Source organism: Nothoprocta perdicaria, unplaced genomic scaffold, assembly GCF_003342845.1.
Source record: "Nothoprocta perdicaria isolate Ctin4 unplaced genomic scaffold, notPer1 scaffold_29, whole genome shotgun sequence".
NCBI classification, from domain to species: domain Eukaryota; kingdom Metazoa; phylum Chordata; class Aves; order Tinamiformes; family Tinamidae; genus Nothoprocta; species Nothoprocta perdicaria.
This window is the reverse complement of record NW_020455521.1, coordinates 2357289-2373328: the sequence shown is the minus strand read 5'-3', so window position 1 is coordinate 2373328 and position 16040 is coordinate 2357289. Positions and strand designations below refer to the sequence as shown.

General features: G+C 44.6%; 3 long non-coding RNA genes across 3 annotated transcripts; all 3 read left to right on the top strand.

Annotated features, from left to right (window-relative positions):
- The first annotated feature begins 2434 nt into the window (after window positions 1-2434).
- Window positions 2435-2727, top strand: LOC112949278. The gene is made up of 2 exons (XR_003249782.1): window positions 2435-2548; window positions 2641-2727. It is a non-coding gene; the product is annotated as an uncharacterized LOC112949278 (long non-coding RNA).
- On the top strand, window positions 2727-10979 carry LOC112949277. The gene is made up of 2 exons (XR_003249781.1): window positions 2727-2781; window positions 10392-10979. It is a non-coding gene; the product is annotated as an uncharacterized LOC112949277 (long non-coding RNA).
- A 1242-nt stretch (window positions 10980-12221) lies between these two features.
- On the top strand, window positions 12222-14792 carry LOC112949279. The gene is made up of 2 exons (XR_003249783.1): window positions 12222-12269; window positions 14099-14792. It is a non-coding gene; the product is annotated as an uncharacterized LOC112949279 (long non-coding RNA).
- The last annotated feature ends 1248 nt before the right edge of the window (window positions 14793-16040 follow it).

Here is a 16040-nt window from a genome sequence, read left to right as displayed (position 1 = left end):
CTGACAGGGATTCAGCCATGAAGCACCATTTAGCCAGACAAACTCCAAACAAGTTTTCAGCTAAGAAGCAAATATCTCCCATACACGTTTGGGGAAAAAAATAAAAGTATCACTTTATAACTATTTAATTTTTATAGTGGAAGGCAGGTCCTTGGGCATGAAGGRGTCTTGGAACACAGGATTTCCTTTCTAAGGTAGTCAGCACCCACCCTTGCCACTGAGCAAGACTGTGAAGGCTGGTACGTGTCCAGACCTCTGGAAAAGGTACACACCATGGTTTTAGTTAAAGTTAGTTTTCAGTTGAAGGACAAGGCATCACTAGYGTGCTGACACAGTCTCCTACCGCTGTGGCAGCTGGCGATGCCAGAAGACTTCACTGCTGGTGGAGATTTATACTGACTCCCTGCTGGTCGACTCATATTTATGTGACTTGTTTAGCTAATAGAGCTGTATTGATACTGCCTAGGCATGGGGGAAAATAAAATAAAATAAAATAAAATAAAATAAAATAAAATAAAATAAAATAAAATAAAATAAAATAAAATAAAATAAAATAAATCCTCTAAATTATCACAATGATCAGAAAATGAAAGAAAGAGGTGCAAGAGAGGAAGGGGAATTTGCACTGGGAGTATTTCCAGAGCAGCTCCTGGAAATAGGTCCAGCAAAGACAGAATAAAAAAGGAGCCTTTCCATAAAAATACTTGGGGAGTTATTCAGGAATCGTTGCTATGAGCTGAGCTAATCCAAATGAACCTTCAAGCGCAGATAATCCCTGGCGCCTGTTCCTGGGCAGGGATTCGTTTCCAAGGCACATGCCTTCTYGGGATCCACCGGATTAACTGGAAAAGGATCACCAAGTGCAGAGACATTCAGAACAAAAGATTGCGGTGGTTCAGTTCAAAGGCTGAAGGATCTGCTGTCACTGATTCACACCCGTTAAAGACAGATTCAGACCCCCAGAGTAGATTTGACGTACGGGGAGCCCATGCGACACCACATCGTGTTGGCACCTGGGTTGCAGCTCCTGGCCGAGCCTCTTCTCCCTGTTAACTGCTGGATGCTGCACAAAAGGGGCTGTGCTAATTTACAAGAGCTTTCATTCCTTGTGGAAAGCCATAGGGAAATGTTACTAAATCCGTTGTGCTAATCCAGTTTACTGCAGCACAGTTGCACCGGCATAGCTGTGGGGGCAGCGAGCTGGGTCATAGGTGCAAAAATAAAGAGTGGGAACCTCTTCCATCAACTCTGCTGCCAGGGAAAATATCTCTTGCAATGATATCCTGGCTCTTCAATGGGATTCATTATTTYTTCAAGCCCATAGTCTGGACTACCGTGTACTGCGATGTTCCATTTTTGGGGGAAGAGCCTTCACTAACTACACGTGTTACTGCTTCATCTGGGCTGCAGAGGCAACGATGCCGTTGAATAATCTGATCAAATTGAATGGAAATTTAATAGCAAGTCACGTGGCCTCTTAACAATCCCACTCCCCAGCAAGGAGCACGTACAAAGGTAGAGAGAACCAAGTCATTTCCAAATACAGAATTGTTGCTTGAACCTGGAATAGCCTTTAGGGAATTAGTGTCCTCCCTTTCCCTCAATAACAAAAATAGTTCATCCTGCTGGCCTAACAATAATTTGCAAGTGACAAGAATTTCACTAGCTGAAGCTGGCATTTAGGATCAATGCTCATGGTGGGTGCAGTTAAGCAAATATTTTGCCTAAGTCTTCAGAGAATCAAGGTCAGAAATGTCACCCAGTGATGAGCTGCTTGGACTGACCGAAAATAAATACACAGCAAATACCATGATTTGGTTTGAAGGCTGGCRTTGCTCTCGGTTATCTTTTCCAAACTAATTGCATGTGTGAACTTGCTGTTTCTGGAATGTCAATGCTGTTCTCCAGAATAAGTGACCATAGGCAGCGCTATCTAGGAAAAGCTGTTTTGTGAAGTCTTTCATAAATCTGGCAGAGTGATAAGAATTTAGTTATGAAAGTCAACTGGAATTGAGAAATAATGAAAAGTTTAAGCTCTGTCACAAGCTGCGGTTTCAAACATTACTTCAAAAACACAAATGTGTATCTGGAGCTGATTTCACAGGCATTATTTTCTTCAAGAGGTGGAGGCGAAGTTTCAGTATCACAAATTGTCTTCTGTTTTTTCCCCTTTAAGTTGACCTCTTCTACAAAGCACCAAATAGGAACCAGCAAACAGAAATAACCAGGCCCTGCACTGACCAGTCAGCTCAGGCWCTGACAGGGCCACTTGGTGCCTTTTCCCTGGCTGCCTCTAGGAGAAAAAACAGCTCAGCCTTCAGTCTCATTGGGTGTCGACCTCCAGAGTATGCCCATGTGGAGGGCAATCACCATGCTCACCTGTCTCCTATAAAAGTCCACCCAGGGAGAGCTGTTCTGAGTTTATCCCCCTTATGTGAGGCTGTGGTTTTGTGTGTGGTGCTGGGTTTTTGCAGGGATACTTGGTCCAGTTGTTCTGCCTCTTCTGTGACTGCCTGTGGGGTTGAAACAACTGTTTCTCAGYCGTATGGTACAATTTTGTTTTGTTTCCTTCTTCTCTCTGGTATTTGGAGCGTAGCTCACTTTGTTGGTATTGTTATCTTGTTTTCTCCACGGCCTCAGGGGAAAGCAGTTACGATGACCCAAAGGGTGCAAGAAGCAGCAAGAGGCCAAAGGGCAGTAGCTGTGCAGAGGACCATGCTCTCTCCTGTGCACAAGTGTGCTCAAATGGCTTGTCCCCTGCCTAAAACCCACCATCTGGAGGTGAGTGGGRAGGGATATTTTGGTCTTTCCCTCCTGCAAGTCCTGAAATCACAGACAGTGCCTTAGCTGTGAGGCTTGTGTGATGTGATGCTCTTGTATTTCCCTACCTGTAAGAAGGGCTCTAACATGTTACTCCCTTATATATGTGTCATGAAGATAATAATGCTCTAAGACACAATAAGCATTATTTTGGTACCATAGTTGTCTAACTGGGCTAACATTTTCCAAAGGCAGCCTGTATCTGCTGAGCCTAGTGCTGGGGGCATTTAATTCCTTTCATTTCCTTAGTTCTTTTCTTTTAAACTTGGTTCTCAAGACACCATGAGAGCCTGTGGCACACAGTAAGCGGAAGCAGTAAAGTCTAGCTTTATTTTTTGGTCACCTGCTAACAGTCATTCAAGCAGTAAGTCAGGATTCTCCACAAGACAGGCAGAAACGATACAGGGAAGAAACGGTGTTGGGTCACGTTTATCATTCTGTCATCCCATTTATCGTCTCTGCTCCCTTTCCAAGAGGCTAAACGAGAGGGTCAAGCCCCTCTTGACCTCAGGGCTGTTGTTTGGGTCAGGGAAGGTGACTTGAACTAAGGGAATTCCTAGAGCCCCCTCGGATGTTCCACAGTGACGTCCTATCTCGGGAATTAGATCAGRAGGGAAGGGTCATGGATTTGGTTAAAGTCACAGCCAACACGCTTTCATATCCTATTACAGCAGTAAATCCTACATAGTATAGCATTTTATTTTTCAGGGATTATTAAAGGGATTTTTTAGAGATTAATCGCCCAATCCTTATGTTGTTATAAATGCAATGATAATCATAAACCTATCCAGAATATTAGGACATGGAAATATAAGTGCTTGTTTTTATATGAAAAGTCATAGGATGCATAGGAGTATCATGATAATTTTGAGCCAATCTGCTAACTTTTAAATCTGTGCTAATATGCTCATTCCTTCACAAATAATAGATAAAAGTTTTATAAACAAAAGKCTTTTTGCTTTAAAACATACTGGTGTCACCAATAGCAAAGTCTGCATTCTTAATGATAGCAAATTAATGCTATCATTAGCAATTAATTATAATTAGCTATTATCATGGACCTTGACCACTACTCCTGCCCTAGAAGAGCCTGGCAGGAATCATTTGGAGGCGCCTGCCTGTGCCACACAAGGTGCTATCAGTTTAAGGGCCATCAGCAGGAAGGGTCCAAATCATTTTCCAGGGTTACTTTTCCAAGCAAAGTGCTTTCCCTGGGGAAATATGTGCTACTCATAGAGCCGAATCCACCATCTACTGAAAACAAGAGGAGTCATATGGTTGGCTTTGTGATATTAGCTAAAACAAGGGCTTGGAAAGCGCTTAGATAGAAAAACTCCTAATAACAGTAACTATGAGCAGGATATTAGATTAGATGAATCCTTAATCTGACTCAAATCCACAGTTCTTATGTTCTCGTGACAACAGCAGGAAAGTTTGCCATATATAATATGAAGAATATACATTTCAGTAGCTCTGAATACATGAGTGTGTATAYATACTGTATTGTTCCTAATGTCTTGAAATTTGAGGAAGAAAGAAACTGTCAGTAGTTCATACAGCTATCTGGAGCACAAGAAGTTCCGTCTCCAGGTGAGGAGCAACTTCTTTACTGTKAGGGTGACAGAGCAGTGGAACAGGCTGCCCAGGGAGGTTGTGGAGTCTCCTGCTCTGGAGGTCTTCAAAACCCGCCTGGATGCCACCCTGTGCCACATGCTGTAGGTGTGCCTGCTTGAGCAGGAAGGTTGGACTAGATGATCTGTAGAGGTCCCTTCCAACCTTGAATATTCTGTGATTCTGTGAACTACTGCTTAATCAAGGTTGAATCAAGGCACAAGCTACCACTATAATCTGAAACAGGCTCCAAAATAAATTTAGAGTCATTTCATGAAGGTACTTTTTTCCTTTTAGTCCATTGGTTTTATTCCCGAGTCCTTGCTTCTATAATATTTAAGGTTTTTTTTTTTTTTTCCTTTTTTTGATTCCGGGCACGTTTGAAGTGCGGATGGGCCCCACAAGAGCCGGGCTCYGCAGGCGCCGCCAGGCCGAAGCGGGAGGGCCTGGCCCAGGGCCTGCGCTCGATCCCGTTCCCGCTCCCATCCCGCACGGCTCCTTGTTGGGGCCCTGGGTTCAGGCGACACTTTCCAAGCCATGAATGAGGGCTGCCGAGCGCAGCACAAGAGCTTTCCAATTGAAAATGTGCCCAGCTGGCGCTGCGGGCTCWGCGCCTGCCCGTGTGCGTCTTCCACACCAGCACCGCGTTCTGGCTGAAATACGTGTAGACATCTGCTTCCCAGGAGAAGAACATAAACAACACTTTTTTTCCCCTCTATTTAGACATTATGGACTGTGCAAGGAAGATTCAAACGCATTGCGGTTATTTTCCCCAACGGTGTAGCCGTTGGTGTGGGGCAGCGGCGCGGGCGGCCTACCTGTGAAGAGGACTCTGCCACCGGTGGGTGCGGGCCGCATGGCGCCCTGGGCGCTGAGAACGGGCGCCTTGTGACACGCAGCCCCGCCGGGCTCCGCGGCAGCGCTGCTGCCCTCCGGCCTTCACCGGGGCCCTCCTCTGCATCCCGCGCGTCTGCTGGGGGGTTTATTTGGGGGGGATGCCGCAAGATATGGGATAAAAGCACCCTAGGAACAAAATAAGAGCTGTGCTGTTGGCGCTGCCCGTTCTCTGCAGCTGCTGGGTCCATCTGTTGTCTCCTGCCTGGATTTCCTGTGGAAGCACCTCAGGGCATGAGGGCTGGAAGGAAGGAACCTTAGGATCCCTCAGGGCTCCTGCAACAYGTGTGATATCTCTAGTACCCGGCAGCGATGCCCAGTGTATTTCCAAGTGCATCCGAACTGAGGAGGCTACTAATTAACAAATAATCAGAGATGAAGTGATGTTCGTTAACGCTCTRTCTAAATGCACCGGAGGGCTCGGGTCTGTGCGCTGGGGTCTGCCTACAGTTAACGTGGGTGCCTGGTTTTACCAGCCTGCCTCGAGGGGCAGCACGGAGCACCTCGGAGCACCCGAGGGTGCTCCCCTGGGATGTGGCTCCCTGCGGTGGCGGGYGGTAACGCTCTGAGGGGCATCTGGGTGGTAACGCTTCCGAGGGGCCTCCGAGCGGGTGGCTGTTGGCTCCGGATCACCAGGGCTTCGCTGAGCAGCAGCGCCTGGTTCCGGGCCATGGCCATTGCTTCACCCCAAGCGGCTCCTCCCTGACAGGCTTGTCCTGTCTTCCCTTTTCCCTGTTTAACAGTGAAAGTAAGGAATAGTCACGCCAGCTGTCATAGTTAATATTTTTTTTTAATACAAATATCCTAGTAAGTCATGGAAAGAAGTCGTGTGAGAAAAGCATGTGTGCATTGGAGGCTATAGGCTAGGCGGTGTGATTTCAAAGCTTTTAGCAGAAACAAGGTTCATTTTGCAGCAGGGTTTGCAAAAGAGTGTCCAGTTTTGAACCACATGCCTGATGAGTGTTTGGTTGATTCGGTGGCAACGCCCCCTTGTAGCAGGGGGACTAAAGATGTTATCCCTAACATGTCATGCCCTGCTTCCCAAGGCTTGGCTCTGAGGAGCGCACCTTGTCCCTCACTGCGTAGATTCTTTGCTGTGACCAGGAATATGTTTGTTGGTACCAATGGCAGGGCTGAACTTGGCTTGGAAAAAGCCCGTGGAGGATTCCAGGGCACTTACTGCCTTATTGCCGAATAAAATAGTTTATTGTTTTTATTAAGGCGATCTGCACTGTGAATTATGTTCTGGGGAGCCTCAGGAGCCGCAGGAAGGCTGAGGAGCTGCTAGCAGGGCTCGGCTGTGGGTGGCTGCAGCCCCATTAATTATTGAGCGTGTTAGCAGTCGATGAGTTGCGCTGAATTGATCCGCGCCAAGATAATGTGAATTAAAAGCCGCTTAAATATTTAATTCCGTTCCTTTTTTTTTTTTTTTTTTCCCTCCTTTACTATGGCAGGAATTTGAATGAGAGGCAAAACATGAGTCATGCCTGCAATGAACTTTTCAGCAGAGACAAGCTATTAGGGTGAAAGGCACTATCTAAACGTAAATTGTGATTTATTATTGTGATTTATTAAAGGGGAAATATCTCATGTAAACATTTTAATGGAGGACTGCAAAGCTTGCCAGCTGAAATTCTCTAAATATGTGATGATAGGTGGAGATTTTTTCCTTATTGCTTCGATCCCTGCACTTTTTGCATGCTTAAAGCTTGCTGCATTTGAGGCAGTGCATGAGGCATGGTAGGGAGGAAAACGAGAGGAAAAGCCGTGCAGGAAGCAACGGATGTGCGGGCTGCAGCTCCATATGTTTGTCACAGCCCTGCAACAGGGCACAGCTGCGGCACAGCTTGGGTGACACGGAGCTGGCTGGGGAGAGGAAGTCACGGGCTGCTCCTGACATCGGATAGGTACCGAGCGCCGAATTTCCTGATGATTCTGCACGGGGGCTTGTAACACTAGGGCAGGACTCGGGCAGCCGGCTCCCTGTGTGTCAGCAACACTGGCCTAAGTGCCTTTGACAGAGATAAGCCCAACCTGGGGGCTGGGGGCAGTCACTGCAGCCCAAACGTGTCCATCTTAAGCACCCTCGCTGCAGACAGATGCTTCCCTGGCTGCTCCCTGCCTTTCCGCAGAGAGGGGTCCCTAATGCAGAGCAGAGCTGCTCCTCGAGTAGAAATGTGCTTTATTTCAGCCTGCAGCACCTGCAAGCTGATGTTACCTTCAGCGAGGAGGCTCCTGCCATTCCTTCCTTCCCTTTTGTCTCGCTTCATTTCTTCGTGTACCAGGGAGTGGGGGTTGTTTGTCTTATTTTTTCTCAGCCTTCACAAAAGCAGTCCTCTGCTTTACATGCACATTCCTGCCTTTGGAGCCGCTTGCCTCCACGGGCTCTTGGGGCTGGCCAGCTGCCAAACGGTAGGGTGAGCTGCAGGAAAAAGCCTTGATCATTGACAGGCTGTCTTGCAGTTTCTTTCTTGAATACAAGATGCAGATGGATGTTATTAGAAAGATTTTTTTTTAATAATTCGAATGTGCATGGCTTGCCCACATGCCTGGGATTAGTGCTCAATATCTAGATGTTGCTTTTCATCCTCAGCTAAGCTTTACAAGTATGAGTCCTCCGTACCTTGCTGAGGTAGGTACGTGCATTTTGTTACATGCTGTGTAATACAGAGGGTCATATGTTCATAACTTGGTCAAGGATGAATCACACAGCAGACCTTATAAACTGAGAAAATCTTTACACTTTAGTAGAGTTCTTCCACTATGCTTTTCTGTCCTAAAATGGTAAGATTTCTCCAGATTTCTCTTTCCATGTCAAGGAAGTGTGGCATCAAAAATGAGAATGCAGCTCTGGCTGTAGTTACACTAAGTAAATTTGCAGCATTTCTAAAATTTGAGGCCACGCTTCCTACTGCAGTGAGCTTCAATTAATATTGCAGAATGAGAGCCTAAGGACATCATCAAAGAGACTCAAGTTTCATATGGAGTGCTTGCTTCAAACCATATTCAGAAACGGGGAAATGATTTTAGAAGGAGTGATGAAAATGCCTATACTCTCTGCTGAAAGAACAGAGCAGGAATCTTTTTTTTTTTTTTTTTTTTTTCCCCTCCCTACTTTAACTACATGATTATAATTAAAACAGTGACAGTAACAGCAGAAATCCCAATGTGAGCTCAGTTCTACTGCAAGTTCTTGCAATGCTGCATCTTCTTTTAGTGAGGGGGCCGAAATAAGCTGTGGCTATGGAAGGCATCTTTAGAATGACAGGTTTTTGCTGAGCTTTTACTGGCATGGCTAGGCTGGCCCGCTTGCCCTTGCACACAGCAGCCAGTACAAGTTCCAAGTGTCATAATCTGACTGAGGCCAAGCTGGCCCTGCGAGACAGAGTTTCTAAACTAGGTCAACGAGCCCTTGGCAGGCGTCTAATAATCAGCATTAAGGGTCTTTGTGTCCTCAGCGAGCGCCTGGGTGCAGATAGGGAGCTGGGAGAGATTGGCTTAGAGACCAGTGGGCACCTGAGCCCAAAAAGGAGCTGTAAACGAGGCTGTGAGGTGRTCAGGCACTCGTCTTGACTGAGCCACGAGGCTCAGAAGAGCAGAACAGCAAGGGCTTGCTATGCAGACATACACCTACTTGTGTTTTCTRGGTAACCAGGTTGAGAACAGGCTATCTAGCTCAAGTCATGAGAAGTCTAAARCTTGATAAGTTAAAGGAAGCATTTATTTTAATTCTGTTCTCTTTCCTGTTTCCATTCAGCTTTGTGCTATCTAAGAAGCTTAATAAACACAAATAAAGGTACAGTTAAAAAAAAGGAAAGGGAAAGATTTTGAGAATTGATTTCTGAATTCTGTGGCGTGGTGCAGAGGTCCATCTTGTGCTACAGGTTGTAGGAATGGGAGGCAAAACGGGAATAAACTAGTCATGTTTGTTTTAGCCTAGACAGGTATCCCAGTTTGTTTTGCAGAATAATTCCACATTTGTGTCTTATTTCTTCCTTGCTGCTCTGGGAAAGGTATCTGGTCCCAGGCCTTGCCCTGGCRAAAAGGGAAATAAGTGCTCTTCTCTGTTTTTTTTTCTGACTGCTATGCAGTTTTTTGGATGAAATTGTGGAAATGATGGGCAGAGAAATTTGTGAATAGTATTGTATAGGAAATTGCAACTGGAACAAGCTATCACGTTTTTATGGATTCCCCATCCACATCCTTTAAAGTCAGCTAGCATATTTCACTTTATAATAATGTAGTACATCTCAGATGGTCTAGCATGCTTTTGTTGTGCTTTTCTAGGCCTCTTGAGACAGAAGACATTGTAGGATTTACAGTGGGGCTGTACAGGTGGATATGTAGATGGCTTGGCTGACAAAGACGTGTCCCCTCATGGCAAAACCGCTGGTGTCTCAGACTCGCAGTACCTCAAAGGCTTGGGATGTCTTTAACACTTCCATCTCTCTTTAAAACACACGAGAGAGAGGAGTTGCAAAYGCTGTGCAATAAGTTCAGGGAACTGTTGGACCAGTCTTTCATGTGTTATCTTTCCCTCTACAAATTTGCTTCCTTTCCCACAAACACTTGGAAGTGCCAAGGTTGAAGCTCCCACAAAACAAAGTGCAGCTTGGCTTGCACATACACAGATCTTTTGAAGATCTAACTATGGTAAGAAAAATACTTTGCCCAGATTCAACTCAACTAAAGCTCTGTATCAGTAGTGCTGTTTCCCCAAATATTTTATMTTATTGTTTGAAAGGCCTTTCTTTGCACTTGTAGTGTGTTAAGTATGCRCTGGTGTGTGTTTTTAATCAACTGCTTTACATTACCTACCTATCAACCTGCACTCTGGCTCAAAGATTTACATATACAGTGAACAGGAGCACCCCTGAAAATGTATTGGAGATGAGTATAGGCTAATGTTTAGAGATACCTCAAAAACAACTTTAGAATATCTATTCAAATATAACAAACAAAAAAATCCATGCAAACACTTAAGCTCTGTAGCTTTGGGATTGTTTTTGAAAAACTGGGAACCAGGGTGAACTTAACTAAAGATGAAATTTTCTCTTGTACTTCAGGTCCTTTCCCCCATGGAAAGAAGAATCTAACTTCATGCCTGAATGCAGAAGTAATGCAAAGGCTCGAGGCAAAATCCTAAGCTATTTACATCAGTGGAATGAAGTTATACAGCCAACTTCAACCTGAGAGACTTATTTTAAAATCTCAAGCATCGCTAGTAGGACGTGGATGTTGCCATAGGCTGAACAAGGGCAAACATCATTTTGTTGTCTTTGATGCTGCCCTTCCTAAGCGCACTGGGATGTTYTGAAGAGCAAAAGGGGCATACCCATCTTCTCTTGTAATGCTTTGAGAGTTCCTGACAGCTGCAATATGGATCAGAGAGAAGGAGCAGACTCTTAGTTGTTGTAAACTGGCAGAATTTCGTTGACCTTATTGAAATGTACTGATTCCAATCAGAGAAGGAGCTGGTGAAAAACATGAAGGTAATACAGAAGCAGGAGAAATGCTTAGCTCTCCTACTGCCTTCCTCACTTTAGTGCTGATTGCAAATAGAGAAGGACTCCAATCCCCACCTTGAGCTGAACTACATTTGAGATGTTTCAAGACTTCTGATCCCAAGGACTAAACATATTTAGCTGCTTCCAGTCCAGCCTCCTCAAGTAGAGGGAGCAGCAAAAATTGAATGTGGATCTCATGTTCACATCGCGGAGGTCAACAGGGTTCTTGTATCAATCTGCCTGCAAGTTGTTTTCAGGTCTTTCCATTCATGAACAGTATGAAGAAGAGGAAAAATCCCAGTAAGCAACTTCTCTGTGACAGGGTCTTTAAGAGTTCATGTGCCCTGTAAACTCTCCTTCTCCTTCCGAAGAGCTGTACCGTTTCCCCTGGATCTCTAATTCCGTGTTCTGTACAGCTGTTCCCCGTTTCACTTTCTCTTCCTCACCCCCAAAACGCCCCTAGGAGCTCCCAGCTCTGCTGAGCGCAGCCGGTTTCCCAGGGCTCGCAGGCTCGTCCYGGGGAGCAGGCGCGAGCTGCGGCGTGTGTGCCCGGGCGCCGACCTGCAGCGCTGCCGGGACGTGGCGGTGCATGTTCAGGGGCGCAAGCAGGGTGACACATGTAGGGAAGAGGCTCCTCATCATAGCCTGCTGCCACTTTTGAAAAATGTGCTATAAGAATCGGTTTCATAAATAGTTTCATAAAGAAACTGAAGGAAAGTGACCACTTAGTTGACAGCTCTGCGGATGGCTGTCTTAAGGCCGTCTTGGATGTCATGGGTGGCTGTCTTGATGTTGTTCTGGTCCAAGTACCAGAAACACTGCACTCTGTAAACTCCTACTCCAGGGCTAGTAGGGGTTCACCCATGCAGTGCTGCTTAATTCTGACAGATCCTTCATGACGTTATATTTTCCTATTAATTAAAGGTTTCTTGCTCCATCTTATTTTAGTGTTGGAATTTGTCACTGTGTATTTGTAGCRTGGAAGCAGCTGACAGTCCAAATGGAAACAACACCCCCACTGTATAAAGTTCCCTACGAAAAGAAAGCAATAGAAAGTCTTCATTTTCACTGCTGACATTACTGATGATCACAGGTTCCACGGAAGATAGATGTGGCCTCACACAACCTTTTGAACCCAAATTATTTTTTTTTAATGATCTCTCTGTTACGAATATTTGTGGACTATGGCTGCAATGACAGCCTCTGCGTGCACACACACACATAGCCGGGCATATTGCCATTAATTTGTCAGRAGTAATCGGGACCAGTCCGTGTTAAGCTGAGGTTGCCTCGATAGCTTACTTGGGCTTTGATCTGTCTGGAATATGCTTTCCTGGGGTAAGATAAAGCCAGATTTGTTTCATTCCAGGTGCCAGATGGTTTCTGCCTGGAAAAATCAATGGAACATAAATCGATGGATTACAGCATCGTTGATTGGTAAGTAAAAAAAAAAAAAAAAAAAAAAAAAACTTTTCTATTTTCTACTTCTTACTGAACTCTAAGCTGGTTCTACCTATTTAAATCGGTACCTAGTGCTTGTCATATTATGATATAGGTGTGAATATACTTTGTCAGATTATGTATGTGTGGCATAAAGACATGCACTTGGGCTCCCACCCACACATCCCCATATGCTTTGAACAGATCCAGGCGGTAASGAAAAGATGAAGACGGCTGAACAGCATAAACAGTCAACACAATGGTTATTAATTGCAAAGCAATGGAATAAATGATGAAGGCTATTAGGAAGTAATTGAAATGTAAATGCTGTTCTAATAATTGTGGGTAGCATTGTATTAAAAGCAATTTGTGATGCAATATAGTGTGTTAAAGAGAGCAGTGAAGAGCATTGATGAGCTCTATAGAAAATGATGATTATAGTAAAGAGCTGAAGGATGACGGGTGTGCAGCATTCAGGGATTCATTCCAAGAAACAGCTCTAGCACAAGCTAATTTGGCAGTGCAGTAAACAGTGTTTTGTAGCTCAYGGAGAAAGGCAATATCTATAATAATGAATCAATAACTTATTACAGAAATTAGTTCATAGCACAGAAATGGAATAATTATGAATATATTTATATTTTTGAGACAGATAGTATAGACTGAAGTTGAACGCACTATACAACCAGACATTTTTTTTTTTTCTTAAATAAAGGTTTCTGATTATACAGGGTGAAAATTAGGCAGTCATTACAGAATCCTCACACTGCAAATAATGTATTTGCAATGAAAGGTCTTAATAGCACATCTTATACCAAATTATTCTCATATTCTATTTCTATACATTTCATTTTCCTGGAAGATTTTCACATGCTTTATTTAACTTTCTGCATGATATATTAGGTAGCTATATCAAGGTCTGGTGTTTTACAAAAAGCAGTATCACGGGATGTTAAAGATCATCTGACTATTACCTTTAATAATTGAGTTAATTTGCTTTAAAGACTGGGTCAGCTTTGAATAAATAGTAAAATGTCATACAGTAATAACTGGCTTCCAGACCATTTTCCTCTTTCATTCTTCAGCACAATTATGTAATGTTTGGRTTATTTYAAAAGATTATTTTAAGCAAATCAATTAAAGAAATAAAAAGAAATATATTTTCTGCRGTGTGCTAACAATGAAGCAGAGCACATTTACTGGTGTGTGCTCACTGGCCCCCGCTAAAGCAACCCTTAATTTGCTACACATCCCCATATTGACAAAAGATGCTATTTGACCATTTCTGGTCGGAAAATCTCAAAATACTATCCATGCAGTTAGTAATAGAGCATTATAGTGTGTTCCAGGTGTCTTGCAGTACTCTGATGCCGGGCCCTGATGCTGCTGTAATCTGTGCTGCAGAGAAGGCTAGGTTAGAGCATCATCAAAGACTTTGATGCTTCAAAACCTGTTTTTTTAATTTTTTTTTTATTAAACTCTCCATTCAGATGCACACTCCTTAAGGCCTTTTACCACTACAGTTTCAAAAAAATTGAAACTAAGGCATGCTACCAGCCATGGTCTCAGACGGTGTGTGTGGAACTAGTTGAGACAGAAAACATTCTGCTCTTGATGTTAAGCAAGATTTATATATATATATATATATATACACACATATATATATATATATAGCTGCATTCTTGGAAACATTGCCACCCAAAAAAATGAGCGTAGAGGCCAATCCAGTTCAAAGGGGTATAGACTGCCCTTGGTGGTGGCCTTACTTGGACCTGAAATCATCCATGTTTGACTTAAAATCCAATGAAATGGCTGCTGTTCTGCAGGTCAGCTGAGGAGCGAGTGCCAGCTGGATACCTCGGTTCTCCTTTGCATTGTGGCTGCACGAGGAATTAAGAAAGTGACTCCTTATGGATGCTGAGAAGGCGCCAGGAGAGAACTGGGAGGCAGATGGGAGCCGGAGCCTGTCCATGGTCTTCAGGGCATGTACAAGAAGGAGCCTTTGCCCAAAGAAACCTCTGGCTCTGTCCCGCTTATTGTGTGAAACTTACTGCATCTGCAGARGCTGCGCCTAGAAAAAACTCTGTGTTTCTAAAGCCTCTAGAATACTTTAAAAGAGTAGTGCTTAGTTATAGTTATCCAAAGGGATATTATGTTTTGGTGCCATATTTTGAGATGGCTCTTTTTTGTACTGCTGAATGTAGCAATAGACTGTACTGTGTTTGGTTAGCTCATTTCTAGTGTAATATGAGGTAGGAAACCTATGTAATATGACAACATGGCTGGTTCAGAGAAAAAGAAAGTGTAAATCATGCAGTATAATGCACAGCAAGAAGCAGCCATAAGGCAATTGCAAAATGAATGGCAGATCTTGATATCTGAGTTTATTCAAAAATGTATTGATCTCCTTTTAAACTGAGTGGACTTGAGAGCAGCTGGATGTGAAGGTTGAAACACTGACAATGGAGATTTCCTTTTATTGAGTATTTTCATGAAAATTAGTCTTTCCAGTGCCCCTCAGATGTRTTTTTAATAGCTGCTGTTACTTCCTAATTTGACAATTGTTTGCTGTTGTCTTCAGTTAAGATATAATATTTCTAATATTGGCAAAAAAATTAACTTAAATGATAGATTTACAGCTCAACTAATATGTTGTTGAAAGGCACTGGATCATAAGGTGTGAAGTATTATTGTTAAATATTATTCAGCAATCGGTGAGTGTATTTATGTGTAACTTTCCAGCTCTCACTCATTCCTGTCTCCAGTAATTTATTTTACTTGACATATCTCTATGAGCACGAATACCTGCTGTACTGATGAAATGCCTGTTGCCAAAGAAGAAACCCGACAGCTGATACTAAATACCAGAGTGAGTCACAGATACTGCCTTAGCAGATAACACAGCAAAAATGAATTGCAGTGAAATACTTCACCTGATGCTGCTGAGGCAAATAGGTCTGAAATTAAAGATAATTGCATATTAAAATGGAGTGGGTGGCTCTGTTTTGATGTAGAGATAGGAACATGTCAAGCAAGCTCCTAGCTCTGCAGCGGGAGGGAAGGAGTGCCCCGCAGTGCTTCGGGAAGGGCCCGGCACGGCATTCCTGGCATTCCTGCGGCACCCGCAGCGCGCGCCTGCCCCCACAAAAAGAGAAAACCCTAGCGCTCTGGGTTGCTAAATGGATTTTTAAGAAAAGCTGGCATTTACATATCGCTGTAGGCTTGGTTAACGCGAAGCGATGCTCTCYGGCGAGGAACGCGAGCTGTACATAGAACAGTTATTTCGGAGGCAACGGGCGTTACGCTATCCGCTCAAGGGAAAAAGGAAGGGATCCCCTTAATGTTTTGGTCAGATTTCTCGGTGTTGGGTGCAAAAGCGTTTCCCTGGCGCGTGGGGCCGAGCCGGTTATCTCCGCCAAAGAGCGACAGGTTTGGCAGATGCAGCCAACAGTGCTGGGCGCGCGCTGCCCTGGCTGCCAGGGCCCGGTGCTGCCGCCGCGCGATGGGGACGTCGCGCGATGGGGACGGCGTGGGGCTGCCTCGCGGCCCCCTGGCCTCTCGTGTGGCGGGAGCGGAGCGAGAAGGGCGGCAGGAGCTGCCGCAACGGGGCTGCCGGCCGCCTCCGGGGCCCGGCCGCGCTCCGGGCGCAGCTGCGAGCGCCGGCAGGGAGCTGGAAACTCGCGGGGCCGCCCCGGCGCTCACCGGAACGGCCGGGAAAAGAGAAATAGATAGATAAATAAATAACTAAAGGGATAGATCCCGCCCCCC